The 15,375-nt window shown below is 33.9% G+C and overlaps 1 pseudogene; it reads left to right on the top strand.

Moving 5' to 3' along the window:
• Positions 1 to 5,402: 5,402 nt before the first annotated feature.
• Positions 5,403 to 15,105, top strand: LOC120273108 (annotated as a pseudogene).
• Positions 15,106 to 15,375: the final 270 nt, after the last annotated feature.

Here is a 15,375-nt window from a genome sequence, read left to right as displayed (position 1 = left end):
ATTTCTCCATTTGGCTTGTATTTAGTTTTAAACACCCATTTCAATCCCATTTTTTTCTTGCATGGAGGCAATTCTATTAAGTCCCATGTATGATTTTTCAGAATTGTAGCAATTTTGTCTTACACAGCTTTCTTCCACACATCAGATTGTTGTTCTTCTTCAAAATTTTCAAATTGTGTCACAAATAATGTAAAAGAGCAGCTTTCATATATTTCCCTGAGCTTTCTAACTATTACAGGTGTTGAGTTTTCAGAAGGAGTGCTATCTTCTGATACATCTTTTGTGATATTTAATTCAGATGAATTACCATTCCCGATTAATGCAGAATAATTCATAGAACCAGAAGATAGCTTACCAGGCAACAAAAGTCTTTGATCAACTGAATTATGAATGTTTTACTCCCAATATTTTTCTTCATCAAAGTGTACATCTCTACTGATCACAACTTTGTTTGTCAATGGATCAAATAATTTATAAGCCTTAGACTCAGTACAATATCCAATGAAGATATGTTTCTGAGCTCTATCATCAAGTTTCTACAAATGTTGAGATGGCACTTTAGTAGAAGCTACACAACCAAATATTTTTAAATGATCAACCTTTGATTTGACACCAAACCAAGCTTCATAAGGGGTTCTATCAAACACTACACGAGTTTTGATAGATTTGATAAGTAGACTGCAGTGGATACAACCTCTGCCTAAAAAGAAAATAGCAATTGTTTGAAATTCAGCATGCTCCTTACCTTCTCCACCAATGTACTATTTTTTCTCTCAGCTGCTCCATTTTGCTGAGGTGAATAAGGTGCAGTGTAGTCATGTTTTACGCCAAGTTTACTACAAAAACTTCTAAATTTATTTGGCATGTATTCACCCCTTCTATTAGTGCTAATCACCTTCAATTTGGAATTTAATTGCCTTTCTAGAGAGGATAGGAAGTCTTGGAAGCATGCAAACACTTCAAACTTATTTTTAATAAAATAAACCCAGCTCATTCTTGTATAATCATCAAAAAAGAGTAGAAAGTACATGTTGCCTCCAAGAGAAGATTCTTACATAGGGCCACACAAATATCAATGAATTAATTAAAGCCTTTTCTTGGCTCTTGAGGATTTTCTAGAAGGAAAAGAGGATCTGGTTAACTTGTCATAGATGCATGCTTCAAATTCATTGAAATTCTTTATACAAGGCATCCCATTCACCATATTTTTCTGATGTAATAATTGAAGACTTTGAGAATTCAAATGACCGTATCTCCTATGCCATAACATTTAATTATAGGTGACGTTCACTGCATTATTGGTTTGATCAACTTGAGAAAATTCAATAAAAAATTTTTTTCTCATTTTTTTGGATTACCAAGATCTGCATTCCAGTTGCTACATCCTTGATACTACATTGATCACCTTCAAATGCCACACTGCATCCATTAGCTAAAAGTTGTCCCACACTCAGCAGATTATGTGCTAAGCTAGGCACATATTGCATATTATGAATTAATTTATTTTCTCTCCATGAATTGGGACACCAACTGAGCCTTTTCTAGCAAAATTCATCTCTTGATCATCACCAAGTCTAACCTCATTACAGTTAGACTCATCCAAACTATAAAATAGCTCTTTTCTACCAAACATATCGCAAGTGCAACCATTATCTAAAAGCCAAATTGAAGGTTCACAAGCTTCATTCTTAGTGTGAACAATAAATAGACTCCCTGTATCTCTTTCAAGAGACTGAAACTTTAAGATTCCTGAGAACTTGATGCTCCCTCAACATATTTGTTTTCAAAAATTTTATCTTTGAACCGGCAATTGGACTGCACATATTCAAACCTTTTACAATGAAAACATTGCACATTTTTCAAATTGCTTCTAGCATACCTTTGCTCATAACTCTGAATTTCATGGTTAGTAATTTGAGTATCTCTGAAGCTGATTCCTCCCCTTGGTACATATGCTCTTCCTCTACTTCTATTAGGAATTCTACCCTTTTGTCTTGAAAAACCTGTGTCTTTACTACGAGTGGAAGACCAATTCTCATCATCAGCTAATTCTTCTTTCATAACAAGAGCCTTATCAATAAAGGCATCATCCTGACTCAGCAACAAGGCTACATGAGTTTGAAGTGAACCAACTAACTCATCCATGGTGAGTTTTGTAAGATCCTTGGCTTCATAATTGCTCCAACAACAAAGTTATACTTTGGTCCCAAGCTTCTAAGGATCTTTCCAACAACAAGAGGTTTAGGTATTTGATCTCCTAGTCCCTCATCTAATTGACAAGATCATTTAGTCTAGCAATAAATTCTTGCATACTTTCATTCTTCTTTTTGTGCAAGTTTTTCAAAAGATTGCTTTAGTGTTTGGATTCTTAAAGCCACAATCTTGGGACTGCCTTGAAATTGTGTCTTGAGAATATCCCATACTTCTTTGGTTGTATTAACTACTACAATTCATGAGAACAAAAAGCGATGCACTGCTAGTTGAATGAGAAATAAAGAGTGAGCATCCTTTTGTTTGTTCTCATTGAGCTTGGTTTCTTTTAAAAAAAACCCTTTTTCTACTATTTCCCATAGACCATTGAAATGGAACAGGGTCTTCATCATGATGCTCCAATGATCATTGTCTTCACCATCAAATATAGGCACTGAAGATTGAGTGAAATTGGGAGATCCACTACTTTAAGCCATCTTGAACTAGACAACTAGGGAACTCTAGAGAGCTATCTTCTTGCTTGACACCTTCCCTTGCAAGCTCTGATACCACTTGTTGATAGGATGTCTGAAGAGAGGTTGAAGACAATAAATATGAACAATGGAACTCTCAAGAACTTTCAAGATAAATAGAGTAGCTTCAGCTCAAAACATTCACATTCTTCACATCATCCATCTAATAATATGGTTGCATATATAGGACCCAACTTAACCTGACTTGATTACATTGACTTCAACATCATTGAACCTTACACACTTGACTATGACTAACCAGACTCTTGCATACCTCGAACTTAACTGTATTCTATGATGATGTAATCTCAGCCATTCAACTCAAACATTAGATTCCCCTCCTATTATATAACCAAATCCAACGTCTTCGTAAGGCCTCCGCCTTCACCGAGAGCAGGATCCGGATCTGGCCCACACTGTTTTTGTTTTTTTATAATATACCCCATAGGTCTTTAGACTCTCTACCACAATGTTTCCTTTCGCTTATGGCTTTTATCGCTTCTCCATTCCAATCATTATTTATTATTGTTATTATATATTTTTCAAAACAAAATATAAAATTTTCATAGAAAATTATATTATTTTTTATTGGTCATCCAAATACAGAAATATTTCCTTGACATGGATCAGGAGAAACAAAAAATCTAAAAAAATCAGAAATTGAAATAGAACACACACAATTTACAAGACGACAAAGTTGGCATATATATATATATATAGGTGAAAAATACTGAGATCTAGAGTAGATTTTGGATCTCCAGCTCTAGCTCAAATATCTCGATCAAGCTAAGCCAGGACATCCACCAAGGCCTTCTTCATTTCCTCCAAGAGCATCTCATCATGTTGAGCTTCCTTATGCTGAGCTATGAAGCTCACTCTGGACCTTGGACCATGTCCTTCATCTTAGAGACCTTGATGTTCATGAAATGAATCGTGAATTGATTGGTTTCAACTACCTTTAACTTTTCTTTCAATGGATTGATCATCTGTTCTTTCCATAGTGTTGTGAAGAGCTACAACAATGATTGCACTATAATAAGGTCAGTCACCGGCACAGCACAAGCAGCCACCCCGACAACAACTATTGTGGTAATCACCAAGTAACTCGCCAGAGAATTGTAGTTGGCAAGTTTCTCTTGAAGGTGTCGAGAGGAGACTTAGCTGATGGAGGCCTTCCAGTGATCTCTTGGTGATGGTCTCGGATGAATGGTGGGTGGTGCGAGAAATAGCAACCATGAGGTTTTGCAGCGTGGCCAGTGTAGTGGTGGGATCTACTTTTTGTATGGTGGTGACTTAGAGAGTAATGAGAGCTTGGTTGAAGAGATAGTTAAGAGTGTGAATGAGATCTTCAACATGATAATCTTTGGAAATGAATGAAGTAGTACTACTATTGAGAATAACAGCATAAGCAAAAGATAAAGTAGTAGCGTCTCTTGGGTTTGAGATCACAAATCCATAGAGGATCTTAAGAGGAGGTCGAACACCAAAAGAGGATGAGGATTGGATGAGGTTAAAGCCATGTTGGAGGATATTTATATAGAGAACTTGCATACATCTAGGAACCCTTGAGATGGTGAGAGAATTCATTTTAATAGGACATCACTATTCTCATATATATATATATATATGAGAGAGAGAGAGAGGGCAATTGAGAACCAATTCTAAGTCTTGGCATGATATCTCACGGCAAATGCTAATGCTTAGTCTAGAGATCAATAGGTCACACTTGTTGGGAATGACTATTAGAATGATTTTAAAAAAAAAATCTATTGGTTGATTTAAAACATGTCTCATTGTGGTTTGAATTGTTCAACAAACTAATGTGCTTATTGAATTGATTTTTAAATTTTGGTTACACGTTTTTTGTTTATAACAACCAAATTTTTCTCTAGGATCACATGTGTTTAAATTACAATATTCATATTTTAAAATAAAAGATAAGATAAGTTTTGGGTTTTAAATAGGACACAGAACTTCTTCCCAAAGTTTTTTTCTCTTTTCTTTTGGCTTTGGCTTCTGGGCAATTGGTGGCTATTCCAACTCCTTGCCACGAGTGTACATGTCTAGGGGTAGCTGTGTTAATCTTGAAGGGCGAATGACGATCTCGATTGTACCTCAGTCGTGCTAGAATTTCGCTTTTAGAGCAGTAGTATCCACAACAGAACTTTCAATTTTTCCAATAATCTGAAAGCGAAACCCTAACTTCAATTATGGTTGTACCAACAGCAAAAGCCCTTCCCGACATGTCAAAGCTTAAGCCTCTTGATGGCGCCAATTACCGCAGATGGTCGTAGAAAATGCTCATCTTCTTTGAGCAATTGGAGATCGACTATGTCCTCTTTATTGGCCACCACAATGACCAACTGGATACCATTTCCACCCAACTACATCTGTCACTACACCAACTTACCGAACCAAGTAGGCAGATGGGGACGCTAGGGCTAAGTTTGAGAAGGACAATAAGATGATCTTCAGCCATCTTCTGAACCACATGACTGACTCTCTCTCTTCAACTTATTTGTCAACCAAAGTTACGCTAAAACTATCTGAGATACTTTGAAAACTAGATATGGTACAGATGATGCAGGGAGAAAGAAGTATGTGGTCAAAAAGTGGCTGCAATTCCAGATGGTGGATTAGAAATCCATGATAGACCAAGTCCATGAATTCAAAAACCTGATGGGCAACATCCTATCTGAGGGGATGAAGATATGCGAGATACTAAAGGCCAACATACTGTTAGAGAAGTTTCTGCCATCCTGGAGTAACTACTGGAACCATCTCAAGTATAAGGAGAAGGACCATACCTTGCAGGAGCTGATCAACCACATGCTGACTGAGAAGGCAAATCAACAGAAAGATAAGTAAAATTCAACCTCCTCTTTATCTATTAAAGCTAACTTGGTTGAGTCTAGTTCAGCACCGATGGATAGGTCCAAAAATAAGGGCAAGAACGTGATGAAGGACAAGCCTCACAAGAAAGGAATGCAGAGTAAAGCCAATGATGGGAAGATTCAGAAACCCAAGGTGTCCTATTTTTTATTGCAGAAAGTAGGGACACAAGGCCTACCAGTGTTACCAACGCAAAGACCAACCTAAGCAAGGCCATAAGTCAGACAACCAAGCTGTCCCACAGGCCAACCTCACTAAGAAAGAAAACATCATTACTATTGTGGTCGTGGAGGCCAATCTAGTGGACAACAAGTCAGATTAGATCCTTGACACTAGGGAGTCCAAGCACTTCTGCTACATCAAAGAGATGTTCCACGAGTTCCAGGAGGCTACTGATGGGGAGTGCGTGTTCATGGGCAACTCTGCCACTGCTGGTGTACTCTTGAAAAAAGGAAAGTTGTTCTAAAACTCACTTCTGGCAAAACCCTTGCACTCAATGATGTTTTGTATGTTCCTTCCTTGCATAGGAACTTAATGCTTGGCAGTCTTCTGAACAAGGTTGGGCTAAAGATTGTGTTTGAGGCTAACAAGGTGATCATCACTAAAAATGGTGACTTTCTTGGTAAGGGGCATTTAGTCTATGGCCTTTTTTGTTTTGAACACTATTTCTGTTTCTGGTGTTAATAAAAATTTTTCCCGATATGCCTATATTGTTGAGACTATTGATGTATGGTATGGTAGATTAGGACATGTGAATGTTGCATCCATTAAGAGGCTTAAAAACTTGCATCTTATGAATGCATTTAAGGCTAGTCATCATTTTAAATGTTTAGTTTGTGTGGAAGCAAAATTTATGAAAAAGCCTTTTAAACCAGTCACATCTAGATACAACGAATTGCTTAAGTTGGTACATTTTGACTTGGCGAATTTTAAAAACACCATGAGTAGAGGCGGCAAAAAATACTATATCTCTTTTGTAGATGATTTTTGGGTACACAAGAATTTACCTTTTAAAATCAAAAGATGAGGCCACTGAAATGTTTTTAAAATATAAAGAAGAAGTTGAAAACTAATTAGAGAGAAAGATAAAAAGAATAAGGTCACATAGAGGAGGTGAGTATAGTACACATTTTCTTAAAGAATTTTGTGAATTGCATGGCATCATACATGAAACTAATGCACCATACACACCACAACAAAATGGTATAACAAAACATAAAAATAGAACTTTAAAAAAAATATTGGATGCTATGTTGTAGAGTTTTGGGTTATTTGATAACATGTGTAGGGAAGCAGTGCTTTTTGCTTGTTTTATTCTTAACAAGGTCTGTCACAAGAAGCTGGATAAGACACCATATGAAATGTGGAAATGTTTTGCACCTAACCTGAACTATTTGAAAGTGTGGGGGTGTTTAGCAAAGGTTGCATACCCGGTATTTAAAAAAACAATATTGGACCAAAAATGTTTGATTGTATTTTTATTAGTTATGCTCATAACAGTGCAGCTTATAGATTCATGTGCTTAACTGACAATTCTATTTATGAGTCTAGAGATGCAGAGTTCTTTGAGCATACATTTTCTATGGTCAAGGCTGTTGACACTTCCATTAGTACTTCAAATGTTGATAAGATATCTGTCTCTTTTCCTTCTACTTCTGAACCTATTAGGTATGAACTTAAGAGAAGTAAGAGAAGAAAAACTTCAAAAAAATTTGGACCTGATTTCTTATCTGCTTTTCTAGTCGAAAACCTAGATAAGATTAATGATGAGTTTGTATGTATGTTTTTAATTGACGAGGATTCTAAAACCTATCAAGAAGCTTTAAATTCAATAGATTCTAGCTTTTGGAAAGAAGCCATCAAAAGCCAGCTAGATTCTATTATTATGAACCACACATGGGATTTGGTAGATTTACCTATAGGCAGCAAACCTATTAGGTGTAAATGGATCTTTAAGAAAAAGATTAGACCGGGCAGTTCAATTGAGAAGTTCAAAGCTAGATTAGTGGTTGTGGGCTATACTCAAAAGCAAGGTATAGATTATTTTGATGCATATTTTCCTATAACTAAAATTTCTACCATTAGATCTTTGATTGCCCTTTCAACAATTCATGGCCTACTAATACATAAAATGGATGTGAAAATGGCATTTCTTAATGGTGATCCAGAGGAGGAGATATACATGGCACAACCAAAAGGCTTTGTGATTATAGGACAAGAACACAAAGTATGCAAACTTAAAAAATCTCTTTATGGGCTCAAACAAGCACCCAAGCAATGGTATGAGAAATTTGATCATACTTTGGTGGGTAATGGTTATAAAGTTAATGCATCTGATTCATGTGTTTAGTCTAAATTGTTTGGGTCTCATTGTGTGATTATTTGCTTATATGTGGATGATATGCTTATTTTCGGTATGAACTTGCATGTGATTAATGAGACCAAGTTGTTTTTGTCTTCACATTTTGATATGAAAGATTTGGGTGAAGATGATGTAATTATTGGTGTCAAAATTAGAAAGACTGAAAATGGGTGTTCTTTAAACCAATCACACTATATTAAGAAAATGCTAAAGAGATTTGATAGCTTTGATGAGACACCTGTATAAACACCTTATGATCCTAGCATGTGTCTTAAGAAAAACAAAAGTGAAAATGTGTCTCAAGTTGAGTATGCAAAGTTCATTGGTAGTGTTATGTTTTCAATGAATTATAGTAGACTTGACATTGCATATGTTGTGAGCAGATTAAGCAGGTACACTCATAACCCTAACAATGAGCATTAGAAAGCACTTCGTCATCTGTTGAGATATCTTAAAGGTATCATGGAGTTGTGCTTGCACTTTAACAAATTTCCTGTAGTGTTATAAGGATATTGTGATGCAAACTGAGTGACGAACAATGACTAGGTGAGCTCTATGAGTGGATATGTGTTCACATTGGGTGGAGGAGCCATTTTGTGGAAATTAGCTAGGCAAATGTGTATAGCACGCTCCACCATGGAATCTAAGTTAATAACTCTCGAGCTAGCATGCCAAGAGGCCAAGTGGCTGAGAAACCTGTTGGAAGACATACCCTTGTGAGGGTCATCTGCACTGGTTGCTCTACATTGTAACTCACAAGCTACCATTGGTATTGCTAAGAACTGTGTTTATAATGCAAGAGGAGGCATATTCGCATTAGACATTGTGCGATTAAGCAACTATTAATGAATGGTGTCATCTCTTTGGAATTTGTGAGATCCAAGAGGAACTTGGCAGATCCTCTCACCAAAAAATTGACAAGAAGGACTATTCTTGAGTTATCAAGAGGAATGCATCTAAAAGCTATGGATTGAGTATATATTCTCTATCCCTACTCTTTATTGTGATTGTATCCATAACCTTGTGTGTTAGGTGGTCCTAGTGAGGACTTGATGCATGAGTGGTTGACTTTGTAATGTATAAGTCTTATGGACTCTTAAATCTTCGTAGCTCTTTCTTTAACTAGTCCTTTTGTGATATGGACTTGATGAAGTTATTTTATATGAGTGTGAAGGTGGGCCACCTTCTATGAAAAAATAAAGAGTTTTTCTTTCTAGAGCACTCATAAGAACTCAAGATGTATGCGCATGGCCTTCAATAGCACTTTGATAAAATTGTATCGTGGAATAGCTTGCATTAAGAAGTTAATACGTGTTGTGGGGGTCTCAGCTTGAGCTTTTGAAAGTTCAAGAATCATTTCACTTTCATTAGTTAAGTTGTTGCCTCACTTCACTATGCATTAATTCAATCGAAAGATAGTAATGCTTAAGTAATAAAATTCCTTCAATTATCCAGAAAATATTGTTTTTGACTAGTTAGTCATTCGTGGAGGATCGTTGAGAATGACTACTAGAAAGATTTTTAAAGGTATAATACCCGAATTGGTCCCTCTACTTCTCTCTCTTCTCTTTTGGTCCCTCTACTCAAAAATGCTCCCAACTAGTCCCTTTACTCTTGAAAATGGGCCCACATAGTCCATATACTCTTAGTCTCTTCCCAACTAATCTCTCTACTCTTGAAAATAGAGAGACTAGTTGGGCCATTTTCAAGCATAGAGAGACTAAGTGGGCCTATTTTCAAGAGTAGAAGGACTAATTGGGAGCATTTTTGAGTAGAGGGACCTAAAGGAAAAAAAGAGAAAAAAAAGTAAAGGAACCAACTCGGGTATTATACCATTTTTTTAAAAAAATTATTGGTTGGTTTAAAACGTGTCTCATTGTGGTTTGAATTGTTCAACAAATTGATCTGCTTATCTGATTGATTTTTAAATTTTAGTTACACATTTTTTTTTTATGACAACCGAATTTTTTTCTAGGATCATGTGTGTTTAAATTGCAATATTCATATTTTAAAATAAAAGTTAAGATAAGTTTTGGGTTTTTAAATAGGACACAGAACTTTTTCTTCCCAAGGGTTTTTTCTCTTTCTTTTTGGCTTTGGCTTCAAGGTAATTGGTGGTTATTCCAACTCGTTGGCACAAGTGCACATGTTTGGGGTTACTGTGTTAATTTTGAGGGGTGAACTATGATCTCGATTGTCATCGGTCATACTAGAATTTCATTTTCAGGGTAGTGGTATCTATAACACAGCTTTCAAGTTTTTCCAACAACACTATCTCATATGTTTTTCATATAGTCATACATATGAGACAGTGAGGTAATGAGAACTAATGCGTAGTTTGCAGATGATATCTCAATTAAGTAACACATGACAGACTAATGCTTAGCCTATAGATACATATGAAAACTAGTGTTTTGTCTTCTTGAGATAGTTTTCATTAATTACTCGGCTTTACTGTCTCACACAATATAATGACCTATTGAAACATAGTTTATCACCATCTCAAGCCGGGTTTGAGATATGTAGTGAGAAGAGGTAATTACCTCTCTATGATAAAAAATTTTTTAGGTATAATACCCTTGTTGGTAAGTGGGCACATTTTTAAAAATAGAGGGACTGATTGGGAGTATTTTTAACTAAGTGGGCACATTTTCAAAAGTAGAGGGACTAGTCGGGAGCATTTCTGAGTAGAGGGACCAAAAGGGAAGAGAGAAAAAAGTACAGGGACTATTTTGGTGATTATACCTTTATTTTATTGTCAAAAAATTTAGGGCCAGAAATATGTTGGTATAATACCTGAATTGGTCCCTCTACTTTTCTCTCTATTTTTTTTTGTCCCTCTACTCAGAAATGCGCCCCACTAATCCCTCTACTCTTAAAAATAACCCAATTTAGTCCTTTTACCCTTAATCTATTCCCTTCTAATCCCTCTACTATGAAAATGCAGCCAATAATTGACCTATTTTAGAGTAGAAGGGACTAAGTAGAACTATTTTCAAGAGTAAAGGGACTACTTTGGAGCATTTCTGAGTAGAGGGACCAAAAGGGAAAAGGGAGAAAAGTAGAAGGACTAATTCAGGTATTATACCAAAATATGTTTCTAATTATAGATTAATAAATATATATACATATACATTTTAGCCATTAAATAAATAAATGAATGGATACATATATGCTACATATGAGGTTTTATGTTAAAGATTTTTTTTTTTTTTAAATACCACCACCGCAATATGAGAGTAGGGGTTAGATTAATAACCATTTAAAAAAGCAAAAATTTAACTCATTCTATGTTCTCGATGTTTTTATTTAGATGAAGATGATGATTAAAATTCTAGAATGCCAAAATTTAAATGAAAAGAAAAATAAAATAAAGGAGTTTAAAAGAGTCACACAAGCACTGGTTTATTTTATTTGTGTGTTAGAGAACTTTGCAATTAAAGAAAAAATTGCAGATAATCACTAGATGACTCAGAGGAAGTCACCATGAGTGGTGGATGAGTGATGTAAATTCAAACCCTTTGTGCCGCAATATTATATAGTACTATGCAAATATATTATAGATATAATATAGAAATATAGTATCAGTAATGTAGGGTTACAAGGTAGGAGATTTACTATTGTGAGGTTGTGGTCATTGATATATTAACATGCTCTAATTGTTCCACGTGTTAACCAGCCTCACATGATAAATTCCTAAGGAGTCTAGGGAGTCGTTAAGCCAGCGTAACTAGTGCATCATAGTACCTATTTGTTCCTTTAACAACCCTTTGTGGGGCAACGCTTGTCTTCTTCTTAAAAAAAACAAAAATAAATTCCAAGCAAATTATATATTTTAAACATAACCCTATAATATTAGAATTCTGTCTTTGCAGGACAACTACTCATTATACCCTGAAAACATAATATTTGATTATATATATAGTTAAAAATTATTTTGAATTACAAAAGAGATATTTATCCTAGGAACCAAGGCATAATCTAGTAGTTACCTACCTTACTTGTGTTTGAGAGGTTTCAAGTTCAAAACCTCTCAAGCACAATACAAAAAAATAGACAGACTTTTGTCATCAATTTAGCAAAAAATATATACATACTATATAGTTTATCCCCTTAAAAGCTCTAAAGCCCTTCAATGCCATTTGGAGCATGTTGATTGGTTTTTTTTTTCAATTTTTTTAGAATTATTGTTATTATGTTAAAATTAATAGATGAAATTTGAACCTAACTGATTTTCAAAACATCTTTATAAACTATATATCCTATTTTGCTTTATATATATATATATATATATAATTATATATATAGTTTGTTTTATGATTATTTTATTTTATTTTATTTTATTTTATTTTATTTTGAGTTTTTTATTTTCAAACTAATGATATCCAAATCTCTTTTAATTGAAAAGACCATCCCATAAATTGAACAATTATTCAGTTTTGCAACCCCATTTAGATTACAGGAACACAATTACAAATTCAAATAAGAACACATTTTAACAAGTTACAAATTCAAACAAGAGCATAAGTTGCAAATTAAAATATAACTTTTTTGGACTTGCTTGATAATATAAACCATGTGAGTTATTTCCAAATTAATGAATTAAAAAAAAACTTGGCCTTATGAAGGCTATTTGTGAGACCATGCAAGAAAAATTCATTGAAAAACTCAACAAAAGAAAACCCCCCTCCTTTCTTTAATTCCAGTCTATCTATAATTTTTTTTCACATTTGTTTATAAAATCTCAGTATGACTATGCCACACCCTCTACACTACAAATGAAAAAAAAATAAAGTGGGTGTTTTTTATAGGTTTTGAATGGGAGGATCCTCATAAGTTTTTAAGGGTATGACACTTAATTCAAATCTAATTTAATTAAAAAATGGGTATGGATGTCAAGATCAACAACTAATCATTTAAGCATGGTATGAAATAGCTAGATTCATTTTTGGTATTTGCGCTTCACTTCTTGGTCTTTGCCCATTATATGTGATAACACAATATATGTTGTTCATTGCTCCCATCTAATCAAGAAGACAATTGGGTGCAGATCTACACATTAATCATCAGAATCCAAAATTTTAGGGTTTGCTAGCTTTTGGCAAGATTGGAATGTAAATTCTTTTATCATCGGGATCCAAAATTCTAGGGTATGCTAGCTTTTGACTGGATTGGTATAAAAAAATCTACTCATCTTTTAAGAAAATCTACTCTTCTTTTGGATTTTATCATAATTTTAACATTTTACATTACATTTCTTTAAAAAAAAATTGTACGAATTTAAAACAAATCTACTCTTCTTTTCAGAAAATCCGAAAAAATATGATAAATATCTTTGACTAAACATACAAAAATTAAATTTAAAAAATTTAACCAAAGAAGAACAACGCAAGGCAACCATCTCTCTATATATATGCATTTCTAATGTAGTAGTGGCTAACCCAAAAACAAATATATACATATATATATATATATATGTATGCATGTATAACACCTGATAGAAATAGAATACTCTTCCCACACAATCATCAGTCTCCTAGATCAAACGTGGTAAGACTCCAACAAAAAATACATATCATCAGCCTAATTTTCCTACGGTTACAAGGTCCTCTTTTACTCATCCTTCTTTATTATTATTCAATTGTCAACCAGTTTGCTTTTTTTTATAGCAATAAAAAAACATATCATACTTGCAGCTTGAATTTATCTTTCCTTATTATAATTTAATGCAATTTGATAGTGTTAGTAAAGCAAAACAAAATAAAGAGAATGAGTACATCCAAATTCAAGACAATTTGTGTTTTTTGTGATAGTAACCTAGGAAAGAAAAAGACCTACCAAGATGTTGCTATTGATCTTGGCAAAGAACTGGTTTGGCTTATTACTTTTACTTAATTTATAAATGTTTTTTTCATCACTCTCTCTTCGTTTCCATTGTTCTTTCTCTGTTATTGTTCTTTTAATCATATAGCCTACTCATTTATGTATGCTCAACTACAAACATGTGAAATAACCTTGCAAATCCCTTCAGGTGATGAAAAACATTAATTTAGTATATGGAGGAGGCAATATTGGATTAATGGGCTTGATATCTCAAACTGTCTTTGATGGTGGAAGAGAAGTTCTTGGGTATGGTTTATTTAAAAAAAATTTTTTTTTGAAAGGACATTTATTTGAAAATAACTTAAGATATTAACATTTTTCCTCCATATACTCAGTATCATTCCCCAAGCTCTAATGGATAAAGAGGTATGACAAAAATTTATTGAATTTTATGACAAACTATTCCAAGGAAAAAAAAACTCAAACCACAAATACCAATGCCTATTCAGTAATATATTGTTTTTTAAATTTGTCAGATCACTGGCGTCATTATAGGAGAAGTAAAACCAGTTACAGATATGCACCAAAGAAAAGCAGAGATGACTCGCAATTCTGATGCTTTTATTGTTATGCCTGGTTAGTACATAACCTACATTTCATATTTATTATATGGCCACTAACATTGTTTTATTTTGTTATCATTCTTTTATCATTCATTATGCACAAAAACACAAATCCATTCACAAGTCATGATATTTTAATTTTCTTGAAATAAATAACCAAAAATACAAACAAATATAGACTAATTAATCTCAATTGGAATTGTTATGCAGGAGGTTATGGCACTCTTGAGGAGCTTTTTGAAATGATTACTTAGGCACAATTAGGCATACATAGCAAGCCGTTAATTCCATGGCAATTGTATGCATACACAACTGAAATTATGAACAAATCATGATAAACTTATTCTTTATTTTAGGTCGGATTACTGAATATTGATGGCTACTACAATTCATTGCTTTCATTCATTGACCAAGCTGTAAAAGAAGGTTTCATCAACCCAAGTGCACGACATATCCTTATCTATGCTTCAAATGCAAAGGAGCTTATTGAGAAACTCGAAGTAATATTTAAATACTGAAAACAATATTTACTAAATGTTACTTTCTTGATAATTATTATTGATTATTAAGAATTGTATTGCAATTACAAGACTACTATCCATATCATGAAGAAATTTCACTAAAACTAAATCGGAACTCTGAGTAGCTCAACCACTCCCAAGATAATGAAATTTCTACTTAATTAGAAAGATTTAATGAAAAACAACATTTGCATCAACTTTTGCCAGTTAAGAACATCAAACTATGTTTTTAACGTCCTGTTATAAGAAATGTTGACTTGCATAGCATACGACTAATCTTTTTGTTTAGCGCTTTTTTTTAAATGCATGTTAAAAAAAGCCTTCTATTAAAAAAAAGGTCAACAAACCTTACAATTAAACCTTCCTTGCCATCTTGACATAACACACTAGGAAAACCTTGAAAATAAAAAATTTACTACAAAAATGTAAAA

Source organism: Dioscorea cayenensis, chromosome 12, assembly GCF_009730915.1.
Source record: "Dioscorea cayenensis subsp. rotundata cultivar TDr96_F1 chromosome 12, TDr96_F1_v2_PseudoChromosome.rev07_lg8_w22 25.fasta, whole genome shotgun sequence".
Lineage (NCBI taxonomy): Eukaryota > Viridiplantae > Streptophyta > Magnoliopsida > Dioscoreales > Dioscoreaceae > Dioscorea > Dioscorea cayenensis.
The sequence above is the reverse complement of the archived record's forward strand: the minus strand, read 5'-3'. Positions and strand labels throughout refer to the sequence as shown.